This window comes from Bos grunniens, chromosome 6 (genome assembly GCF_055505025.1).
Source record: "Bos grunniens cultivar Pamir isolate PY7600 chromosome 6, Bosgru_T2T1.0, whole genome shotgun sequence".
NCBI lineage: Eukaryota > Metazoa > Chordata > Mammalia > Artiodactyla > Bovidae > Bos > Bos grunniens.
In genome coordinates, this window is record NC_141170.1 from 46,952,969 (window position 1) to 46,965,337 (window position 12,369).

Consider the following 12,369-nt stretch of genomic DNA (forward strand, 5'->3'; position numbering starts at 1 on the left):
TGACTTTTGTTTCTCTTCTTGCCTAATTGCCTTAGCTAGGATTTCCAGCTCTATGTTGGATACAAGTAATGCAAATAGGTATCCTTGCTTTGTCCATAATTTTTCAGTTTTCTTTCAGTCCAGAAGCTTTCATTTTTTATTATTGAATGATGTTAGCTATGACTATTTCATATATGGCTGTTGTTATGTTGAGGTGGTTTGCTTCTGTTTCTAGTTTGTTTAGTGTTTTTATTGTGAAAGAATGTTTGATGTTGTCAAATGCCTTCATTACTTGAAGTCATCTTCCCCACCATCTTCATTCGGTTGATGTGGTATATGACAGTGGTTGATTTTCATGGTTTAAATCATCCTTGCATTCTGGGTATAAATAACCACTTGATCATGGTGTATAATCCATTTAATGTGGTATTGAATTTGATTTGTTAGTATTTTGTCTGAGGATTTTTGCATCAGTATTCATCAGGAATATTGGTCTGTATTTTTTTTGTGTTGTGTCTTTTTCTGCTTTTGGTATCAGAGTAGTACTGGCATCATGAAATGAGGTGAAAATGTTCCTTCCTGTTTAATTATTTGGAAATGTTTGAGGAGGATTGGTATATTTTTTAAATGTTATGGAGAATTTTTTCCTGTGAAGCCACCTGGTCCTAGGCTTTTCTTTATTGAGATCTGCTTTTATTTCTTGATTTATTGTCATTGTTCAGTCTCTCAGTTGTGTCCAACTCTTTGCCACTCCATGGACTGCAGCATGTCAGGCTTCCCTGTTCTTCACCGTCTCCTGGAGCTTGCTCAATCTCATGTCCATTGAGTCAGTGATGCCATCAAACCATCTCATCCTCTGTCGTCCCCTTCTCCTCCTGCCTTCAATCTTTCCCAGCATCACGGTCTTTTCTAATGAGTCAGCACTTCACATTAGGTGGTACTGAAGCTTCAGCTTTAGCATCAGTCCTTCCAATGAATATTTAGGATTGATTTCCTTTAGGATTGACTGGTTTGGTCTCCTTGCTCTCCAAGATTATTCTCAAGAGTCTTCTCAAGCACCACAGTTCAAAAGCATCAGTTCTTCAGTGCTTAGCCTTCTTTATGGTCCAACTCTCACAACCATACATGACCACTGGAAAAACCATAGCTTTGACTATACAGACCTTTGTCAGCAAAGTAATGTCTCTGCTTTTCAATATGCTGTCTAGGTGTGTCATAGCCTTTCTTCCAAGGAGCAAGTGTCTTTTAATTTCATGGCTGCAGTCACCATCTGCAGTGATTTTGGAGCCCAAGAAAATAAAGTCTGTTTCCATTTTTCCCCCATCTATTTGCCATGAAGTTACGGGACCAGATGCCATTATGTTAGTTTTTTGAATGTTGAATTTTAAGCCAGCTTTTTCAGTCTCACCTTCATCAAAAGGCCCTTTAGTCCCTCTTCGCTTTCTGCCATAAGGGTGGTGTCATCTGCATATCTGAGGTTATTGATGTTTTTCTGGCAATCTTGATTCCAGCTTGTGCTTCATCCAGTCCAGCATTTCTCATGACGTACTCTGGATATAAGTTAAATAAGCAGGGTGACAATTTATAGCCTTGATGTACTCCTTTCCCAATTTTGAACTGGTCCATCGTTTCATGGCCAGTTCTAACTGTTGCTTCTTGACCTGCATACAGGTTTCTCAGGAGGCAGGTAAGGTTTATTTCTTGATTAATTCACTTTAAATTATTCTCTTGATTTTGCTGAGAGTGGTGAGGATTTAGCTTACTTTTGCTGTCCTTAATCACTCATCTCTCTTCATCCCAAAGTTTGAAACAGTATAATGTTTTCATTTGGTACCTGTGCAGTTGTAAATAAAATGTTTCTTAGACATTATATTTTAAATTCCTACTATGTAAGATAAGGATAGTAGGGCCTTTATCCATTTCTCTATCTTGTCTTTTCTTCTCCTTCACTTTCATTTCTACCTTTTCTTTTGTGTTTGACCAGGTTGATCACATAACATTTTTTTCTGTTGTATAATGAGATTAAGACATTGCAGTGGGTAAGACTCCATGCTCGCAATGCAGAGGGCACAGGTTTGATCCCTGGTGGGGGAACTGAGACCCTGCATGCTGCATGGTATGGCCAAAACAAAACAAAAACATTCAGGCTTTTCAGTAGGTTGATTCTAAAAGCTGAACACAATAAATTACAGTTACTCATTGAGCTGTTTGTTTTTCATGAGTACAAAGTTATAATGGAACTCAAAAAAAATAGGATATCAAGGTAAGTTTGGTTATCTTAGGGCAAATTTTTTCACAATCATGCGACTAGTTTGCCTTATATTCTGAGTTGTTTGTTTAATCTTGTTCATCTTCACCTCCTGCAGTCTGTAATTACCTTTTTTTCTTTGGTAGAAATGTTTCCTGCTTGAATCACAGTATCTTATTTGTTGAAAAGAATCCCTGGTTTTCCTAGAGACATCCCTTTTAGAGTTTTCCTACTTCTTCCTTCAGTCTTCGTAAGAAGGAAGCCTGCTGAGTATCTAACATTCTGAGATATTCTTCCACTGCATTTCTGGGTTAGGTTTATTGTTCCTTAGATATCGCATCTTCCTGTTTCATGGCATTCTCCTTCTTTTTGCTGGAATATGTTCCAAATTAACATCAATATACAGGATACTTAAGATGAAACATTCTTGAATGCCTAAACATGGCTTTTACCTGGTTCATAATTGCTTGATAGTTTGAGTGTAGAAATTTAGATTCAGAGTGAATTTCCTTTTGAACTTAGGAGCTTTTCTCTGTTCTGTTTAGATCAAGATGGTAGGAAATCTGATGCTACTCTGAGTCTTGTTATATTTTTATAACCCTTTCCCTCTCTCTCTTTGGAAACTTTAGTATCTTACTGTTGTCTTTGTAGTTCTGGAATTTTATAGTTACATATCTAGGTATATGCCCAGTAGGTCACTGTGTCTGACTCTTTTTGCGACCCCATGGGCTGTAGCCTGCCAGGCTCCTCTATCCATGGAATTTTCCAAGCAAGAATATTAGAGTGGTTGCCATTTCTTCCTGCAGGGGATCTTCCCAACCCAGGGATCGAACCCACATTGCCTGTGTCTGCTACATTGGCAGGTGGATTCTTTACCATTGTGCCCTCAGTGAAGCCCTGTGTCTAGGTATGAGTTGTTATTCTATCTGAATTCTCTGGAGTTGATAGACCTTTTCCATTGAAATGCCGGTGTTTCCGTTCAGGTATGGGAAATGTTCTCACTGTTTTTTGGTAATATTTCTTGGTTTTCTATGTTCTTTCACTTTGGAATGCTCATCAGCAGAATATTGGCTTTCTGGTTTGATCCTTATGTCATATCTCTTATGTTTTCTGTCATTGCCTTTTTATTCCTTATTTTTACAGATTTCTTTGGCTATATGTTCCTGCTTTTCTGTGAATGTCTGTAAGCAGATTGTAAGTATTCCAGTACCTTTGCTTATTTTCTGTTTGTATTATTTCAGGAGGCAACATGGTGTAGTTGTTAAAAGCATATATAATAGAACTAGACTGCTAGACTGTGTCTGTTAAGATTCCAGCTCCACTACTTAATAACCATATGACCTTAGGTAAATTATTTAACCTTTCTCTGCTCTGTTTCTGAACTATGAAATGAGGATAACTACTTTGTGGGCAAAGGAGTTCATATTTGTAAAGTATTTACAACAATTCTGGGTGTTGTAAAATCTGTATCATTGTAGCATTCTGTTTTTGTTTCATTGAATGCAGTTTCTTTAGGAGTGTCTTAAGGATATTTTAATTGTTTAATTCTTTTCTTCTGTACCTGAATACTTTGTGAGTCTTCTGGGGTTAATTTATTATTTACCTTTGTCTTTTTCTAGCTGTGGTTTTTCCTCATATGAAATTACATAGTTGACTCATGTATATTGCTACAGGAATGTCTTGATGACTTTCTATAGCTACAGTTGGGGTGTTTTTTTCTTGTTGGATAGGTGGGATTTTTTCCTAAGTGCTTTCTCTGTTTGAAAAGACTGGTTGGTAATTCTTAGTACATAGATGGAGTGTCTTGTCTGCTGGCAAGTTTAGGTTTAGAGCAGAAGAGCAGGGGACCTATTGTGATTCTCAGGAGCTTTCTATTTGTCGTATTGACAACAGACATGGCTAGGCACTAACATTCCTCTGGTTTCTTTATGAGCAGGTTGCCAGATTTCTGCTAGATTTCTTTAGAAAAGAGTGGTACAGTTTTTGGCTTAGGGGTGCCACTGGGCCTTGCCTAGCCAAGGAATGGGTGTAGAGAAAGGAGACAGGTAACTTTTTCCTAGGTCACTAGTATTCAGCCTCTTTATCTGCTAACTTGAGTCTAGAGTCTCAGAACGATGGACTCAGGCCTCCACGGTAGTCCCTGTGTGTGTGAATTTTGTACTGTGCTTTCCCTAGTTTTGCTTAACCTGTTAACACACTTTGGATCTTCTTTCCATTCTCTAGAAATCTACTGTGTCATTTCATCCCTTCATAACTTCCTACTCCATTCTTTTCATTGTTTTATAGATCTTAAACTTTTTGTACTTCTGTGCTGTCTTACCAGTAGGTATTCCAAAGGTGAAAGTGAGACAAAACTGTCATCATTATCTTTCATTCTTCAGGTTTTCTTTTTTTAAGGAAAAAAAAAAAAAGAATGAAAGGAATTGTCACTTCACTTCTAAATACTTCTGTAGTTAAAAAGTTCTGATTCAAACAATATAAAAACATATTTTGTTTTTTTTTCCTTTTATTTTTATTTTTTTAATTTTATTTTATTTTTAAACTTTACATAATTGTATTAGTTTTGCCAAATATCAAAATGAATCCATCACAGGTTATGTTTTTAATACCTCTAAGTGTTAGCTGCTCAGTTGTGTCCAACTCTTTGTGAGCCCACAGACTAGCCCACCAGCTCCTCTGTCCATGGGATTTCCGAGGCAAAAATACTGGAGTGGGTAGCGATTTCCTTCTCCAGGGGGTCTTGACCCAGGTATCAGACCCGGTTCTCTCACATTGTAGGTGGATTTTTTACCGCCTCAGCCACCAGGGAGGGTAAAATATTTCTATATGTTTTTTAAAAAGTAAAGATATGTTCTTACATAAACTCTATCATATCTAACCAAATTAACCATAGTTTCTTAATATTATATAATACCTAGTTCTTACTCAGATCTTTTCCAGTTGTTTGAAAAATACCTTTTTATATTGTTTGAATCAGAATTCAGATGGGATATTACCAGTTAGTTGTTATGTTTCTTGAGTCCTTTTTTTCTTAAGAGTACAGTTTATTCGGGAGAAGAGTGATATTGGTTTGTAGATCACCGTTGATAGAAAATGTTTGTACCAGCTATGTATTACACAATTCTGCTCCAGTTTCTTAAGAATTCAAAATCTTCCTCAAATAACATACGCTTTTGTTTTAATGGAATACATAACAACAGTAGTACAGAATAGAATGATGAACTCTCAGCTTTAATAACTGTCAACTCAGGACCTGTCTTGTTTCATCTGTACCTTCAGCTGTGTACCTTCTCCTGAATCTGTTTGAAGCATATTCCACATCTAATTCATCTGCAAATATTTCTAAGTGTGTGTGTGTGTGTGTGTGTTATATATATATATATATATATATATATATATGAAACTAGGTCAGTTCTATAAAATATTTCTCATTCTGAATTTATCTGGTTTCTTCTTCTTGATGTCATTTTACTTCTTTTCTGTATTGATTTAAATGGAACGTTTGCTCTAAAGCAGTGTTTCTCAAGCTTTTTTTTCATTATTACTCCTTTAAAGGCCCTTTTTAGACATTTTTTTTTCCTTTATTGTCTGCTCCATGAGACCCAAGAGTAGAGCATTGTGCTTTGGAAGGCAAGAAACCGTTTTAATTTCTACTGAAGATTTTTTTCACCCCTGGATGTGACACTGCAACTGTTAAGAATATACAATATAAAGATTTGATACTGTAGTTTGACTCTTTGTTGTTGTTCTTTAGTCGCTAAGTTATGTTTGATTCTTTGTGACCCCATGAACTGCAGCATGTCAGGCTTCCCTGTCCTTCACTATCTCCTGCAGTTTGCTCAAACTCATGTTCATTGAGTCGGTGATGCCATCCAGTGATCTCATCCTCTGTTGCCCCCTTCTCCTCCTGCCCTCAGTCTTGCCCAGCATCAGGGTCTTTTCCAGTGAACTGGCTCTTAACATCAGGTCACCAAAGTATTAGAGCTTCAGCTTCAGCATCACTCCTTGCAGTAAATATTCAGTGTCAATATCCTTTAGGATTGACTGGTTGGATCTCCTTGCAGTCCAGTAGACCCTCAAGAGTCTTCTCCAGCACCACAATTCGAAAGCATCAATTCTTTGGCACTCAACTTTATTATGGTCCAGTTCTCACATTTGTACTTTACTATAGAAAAACTGGAAAAAGCAAAGAGTTTGATTCTTTACATAAGAACATTTTATAAGTAGGATATGTTATAAAAATGTAATTGCTAGGGGGTATCAATTTTCATTTCAGTGAGTAAAACTCCATGAGGGCAGGAATTTGGTGTTTTTTCCCTGTTATCATTGGATATGTAGAACCTATCATAGTAAGTGAATGAATGAACAAGGAACAGAATTTCCAACTCCTTGTCTAACGGAACTGCTAGTTAAAAGAGAAATAACCCAATTAATGTGAAATCTTTTGTTTTTGTTAATCAATCTTTAAAATAGTACTTTTCCTATTGAAGGGTAATTAAAATTCTTTTAATATGGTGGAAAGAAGTATCTTTAACATTTCTAATAATTTTCATTTCAATTGTTAATAAAAATTAATGATGATAATTGGACTGTTCATAAAACCATACTGGAAATAGAGAGTAATAAAAAGCACCTATCTCATAGGGATGTTGTGAGGATTAAATTAGTTAATACATGTAAAGCACTTACAACTAGACTTGACACATAATAAAATGCTTGACAACTATTCACTAGTAATTGAGGATGGTGCTGGGACTCTTCTTTTCCTTCATTTTGCAGGAGGGCTCCTGATGGTTAGTTGATCAGTTCTTCCATTCATAGTGAGGTTTTCTCTCAAGCCCTTGCAAAAGCTCCACAAAAGGATCATCTCCTTAAGACTTTCCATCAACTTTCTTTCCAGGAGTCCTCTTCTAAGACCCTTGATGATAGAGGACTGAGAAGAGCTGCAGAATGGTAATTATATTGCAGTCAAGTGGTGAGGGCTTAAAATGAACTCTGCCTGTTAGCTCTGTGTGACTGAGTGATACAGGGCAAATTGTTTTAATACCTTGCTTTCTTCCTTTGGCCATGTCTCATCTCAGAGAATGACCTTCTCATCTCTTTTCTTACTCTGAGCAGCCATACTCGACTTCTTTTACTTTCACACAGATGCCATATCCTCTCCTACATCTGCCCCTTTGAACATGCTGTTCCCCTTAATGTAATATGTTCTTTCTCTCCCCTCCCCAGTTGCTTTATTTGGTCAGATCCTACTCATGCTTGCATTAATTGCCTCTTTTCTAGGAGACATTTTCTAATAAATTCCCACCAGACTAGTTTGTATCTCTGCCATGCTCCCCTTTCACACCATCATGGTTTTAAAACCTTTCATCCCATTTGGAGTAACCCTACAGACTGAGCTCCAGAGGGGTTGATAGAATCTGACGTGTTCATTGCTGCATCCCCAATTCCTGGCACATAGGAGACCTCAATTAATGTGGTATACTTGGATGGAAAAAAAAATACTGGCAGTATTGTTACTTAGAACTTGGTTAATATTATTTCCACAGCTGCCCTTGTTTCATGGATTTTTTTATTTTTTATTTTTCCTGTAAAGCTGCTGAAACTTAGAAGCTGATTTTGTCACAGTGTTAGATGCCTTTGGAAAATTCTGCATTCCTCTTAGATGAATCTTTACAACTTGGTGAGTTTCACTAGATATCTTCAGTCTTCATTTTGAGCTCAGAAGTATGCCTTCTCTTCTTGTTTTTTTTTTTTTCCTGACATAAATATTGGGTACAATGAGGTTTGCAATCTCCTTGCAAGGAGCATAGGACCAATTATTATAAAAACATTTAGAGCATAGACTGCTACCTTCTTTGATAGCTTTTATTTATCTTTAGAATTTTTATTCTCAAGAGAAGTGAAAAATTATTGAAAGATAATTGATATCCAGATGTATTTCAGCAGTTCTTGAAATTCTTAAAAGTTACCATCTGAAAGTAAGAGCTACAGTGTGTCTTTTTTTTGTTGTTGTTGTTGAGAGAAAGGTGATTTGCAAATGAATGAAAAGTAGAATAAGAATTATTTCATGTCAGGTTTTAGGTTTAGACATCCGTTGACTGAGGTAAAGACGGGCCAGTCACCTGCTACAACTCCAGCTTATAAGCAGGTCTGTCCATCCAGGGTTTGCACACTACCAAATCCAGTCTACTGCCTGTTTTGTATGACCTGTGAACTAAGAATAGTCTTTACATTTTTAAATGGTTGATGGAAAAAATTCCTGGAAGAAGAAGACTACTTTGCAATATGTTGAAATTATATGAAACTCAGGTTTACTGTTTATGAATAAAGCTTTATTAAAATACAGCCGATCTTAATTTTTTTACACATTGTGTATGGCTGTTTTCAGGCTATAGAGGCAGAGTTAGGGAGTTGCATCAGAGACCTTAGGGCCCAGAAAGCCAAAAATATTTACTTTATGACCCTTCATAGAGTAAGCTGGAGAAGAAAATGGCAACCCACCCCAGTATTCTTGACTGGAGAATCCCAGGGAAGGAGGAGCCTGATGGGCTGCCGTCTATGGGGTCGCACAGAGTCAGACACGACTGAAGCGACTTAGCAGCAGCATAGAGTAAGTTAGCTGACCTCTGTTCTACCTAGTTGGAAAAGTATTTATAGATTGAGTGCTAAGATAAGAAATGAGTTGGGGGAAATTAGAGGGAGGTAAGAGTTAATAACCAATTCTCAGTGACTGAACTTACACTTTTTTTCTATCTTGGGAAGTGTAATCCATATTCTCATTAGACCTGTGTTGCTGTTTTCAAGCAGGCAATAAGTTGATTCTGGTATTACTTCTCTTCTAAAGTGAATGTAAATGGACATATTAGGAAGAAAATTAAAATAGTACTCTCAGTTTTTTACCACGTTTTAGTGATACCACAATGTCTTAAGCAGTGCGTGTGTGCAAGTTGCTTCAGTTGTGTCCAGCTTTGCAACCCAGTGGACTATAGCCCGCCTGGTTCCTCTGTCCATGGGATTCTCCAGGCAAGAATACTGGAGTGGGTTGCCGTGCCCTCGTCCAGGGGATCTTCTCAACCCAGGGATCGAACCCACGTTTCTTATGTCTCCTGAATTGGCAGGCAGGTTCTTTACCACTAGCACCAGCTGGGAATCCTGCTTAAACAGACTGTCCTCTAAATCATGATTAAAAGAAGCAGATATCAAGCACACAAAAATAGTAGGTCATATTGCCTTGCTTAAGCCATACCCTCATGGGAAACAGCAGTGATAAAAATTAAGCCATTAATGAAAATTGGACTTAGTTATGTAATTTAGGGTTGGTAAATTTTGTGCTAGCCACCACGGTCATATGATTAACTCAAGTTAATAGAAAACCAGTGTAAATTGTGTTAAAGAATAATAAAAAAGTTCTAGCTAAACTGTAAAAAGCTATAGCTAAAATAAAAATAAACTACAGAAGTGACTTTAACAGTTCTTGATCACACGACAGCTAAGACTCAATCCAGGATTAGATAACCCATTATGCTTAGCCCTAAACTCAGATAATTACAGTAACAAAATTATTTGCCAGAGTTCTATTAGCAGTAGCTTAAAACTCGAGAGACTTGATGGTGCTTCATACCCCTCTAGAGGAGCCTGCTCTATGATTGATAAACTCTGATAAACCTCACCAGCATTTGCTAATTCAGTCTATATACTGCTGTTTTCAGCAAACTCTTAAAAAGGAATAATAGTGTAATTATTACACATAAAAATGTTAGGTCAAAATGTAACTTGTAGGATGGGAGGAAATGGACTATATTTTCTATTTCAAGAGCATGTTTCTCATTATACAAAAGTTTTTATGAAACTGAAAACCAAAGGAGGCTATGGTAGTAAATTAAGAATAGGGTGCCTAGTTGAATCAGGCCATCAAGCATGTACACTCCATCCATCACGCTCCTCAATTATTAATAATCTTTATAATCTCTTAGCAAGTACCAAACACATATGAGGAGATAAAGTATTACTGAGGGAAGCATACTAGAAAGTGTGCTTGAATAAATCAAAGGATAGCGTAAATAAAAGCACCTAGTTTATTTTACCCTCAGGAGTTTCATAGTTTATGGATACTTTAAATTTGTCCCAAATTTCCCACAAATTCAACTGTTATAAGCAGATTAGATAAATTATTCACCCAGTATTTAAAGTATAAGAGATGGAAATTTAAAAATTTGGAGTGCTATGTAGAAAATACTGTAAGGGCCTGATTTTTTAAAAAAAGCATTAAAAGTAATAAAAAAAACCCAAACCTTTCCCCTTTTACATTTTGTATAATGATTTAACTAGGAAATTTTTAACAAAGAACTTAAATCCCCAGAAGCCAGATGAGCTCCTTATGAACAGTTTATTAGAACAAACTCATCTATATAGCAAAATTCTGAGAAGATTTATAAGTAGAGGTGACAAGCCTAACAAGCCTGATGAGAGCTGGTTGTCCAAAAAAAAAAATCTTAAATCATAGTTCAACTTTACAAACTATTAAAAAATCAGAAATTTTAATGTATTTTTAAATGTTAATCTAAAAAGTTTCAACTCCTTAGAAACAGGATACAACCTTATCTAGAGAGTAAAAATAACACCATAGTTGCCTTAAAAAACAGCCATCGATTAAGCGTTCAAGCTTGGCAACACATTTACCTTAATACCAACAATAAATCGACTCCTAGTTTAATATTGGACTAGTCTATTAATTAAAAGAAACAGTAATGTTAATATGACTAACAGGAAATATTTCTTCTTGCATAAGCTTATATAAGTAATAGAATCACTGGTAGTTAACAACAAATCTAAGTCAGTGTTAAATTATTTATTAAAATTAGTCTCAACCTGACAGAGGTATGCACCTACCAAAAGATTTTAAAAAAGTAAAAGGAACTCAACAAGTACAAACCTTGCCTATTTACTGAGAGTATCACCTCTAGCCTGACTAGTATTAAAGGCACTGCTTGCCCAGTGACATCTATTATCCTGACCGTGAAAGGCAGCATAATCACTTGTTTTCTGAATAAAGACTTGTGTGAGTGGCCACACAGGGTTTTCTTATCTCTTAATCAGTGAAATTGACCTTCCTATGAAGAGGTGGGAATAACAAAATAAGACCAGAGGCCTGTACGGAGCTTTATTTAATTAATGCCCCCCCCCCCACCCCACTACAATGAACTAAATCATCGTGGGATAATAAAACTTTTATATGGGTTAGCGGTTTTGTTTGGGATGATCTCAGAGAACAAAAAAGTCTCTGAATGATTAAAATTTAGACCAAATAGTCAAAATGTTTGATCCCTTACTGATCCAAAAAATTGATCAACGGAGCAAGTTATACTACAGATAACAGCATAGTCCTACTCTAGAGTTCATATCAACAGTAGGGTTTAGAATCTTGATGTTGGGTCAGGACATCCCAATGGCATAACCAGTATTAAATATTCATTTATTCAATAGTTAAAGTCCTATGTAATATGAGTTTACACCAGAGTAATCCAAGTCAGTTTCTATTATATATTTCTCCCAGTACAAAAAGATGAAAATAAGGCCTACTTTTCAAAAGCACCTTAAAACTAATTAATGATATAATCTTAATTCATGAAAACACCCTGCCAGAGAACACAGGTTAGACTGCAGAGCCTAGTAATTGTATAAAAAAATCGTTATTATTAGAGGTTCAACTCTCCTCCTAACAGAATGTTTAAAATTAACATTCTAACACTCTTCATCCTATTTCTTCTAGTCGTGGCATTCCTCACACTAATTGAATGAAAAGGTATTAGGTTACATACAACTTTGAAAAGAACCAAACTTCACTCACTCATATGGCCTACTATAGCCTATCACTGACACAGTTAAATTATTAAAGAACCACTATGACCAGCCAGTCTTCGATTTGCATATTTTTTATCACATCCATTCTAAAACTATCTAGTAGTATATACCTTCTGTGCAGCTTCTGTTTTTTCCTATGTAAGGAGTTTATCTGTAAAAGGACATTATCTGTTTCTATGAAGGAGCTATATCTGTTATCATATTTTTATGTAAAAGTACTAATATATTCCGAGAAGGCAATGGCAACCCACTCCAGTACTCTTGCCTGGAAAATCTCA

The 12,369-nt window shown here is 36.2% G+C and overlaps 1 protein-coding gene across 34 annotated transcripts in view; it reads left to right on the top strand.

The window, feature by feature from the left end:
• Positions 1 to 12,369, top strand: part of CLOCK (clock circadian regulator) — a 111,412-nt gene that overhangs the window by 12,462 nt on the left and 86,581 nt on the right. For 6 of the 34 annotated variants that reach the window (XM_086405714.1, XM_086405741.1, XM_086405711.1 and 3 more), the window contains exon 3: positions 7,824 to 7,910. The exons of 16 other annotated variants lie outside the window; for them this stretch is intronic. The gene's annotated coding sequence lies outside the window, so the exon portion shown is untranslated. Of the gene's footprint in view, positions 1 to 3,370; positions 3,422 to 7,006; positions 7,181 to 7,823; positions 7,911 to 12,369 lie in introns of all 34 variants that reach the window. 12 more of the 34 variants (XM_086405713.1, XM_086405729.1, XM_086405710.1 and 9 more) reach the window with 4 other exon arrangements.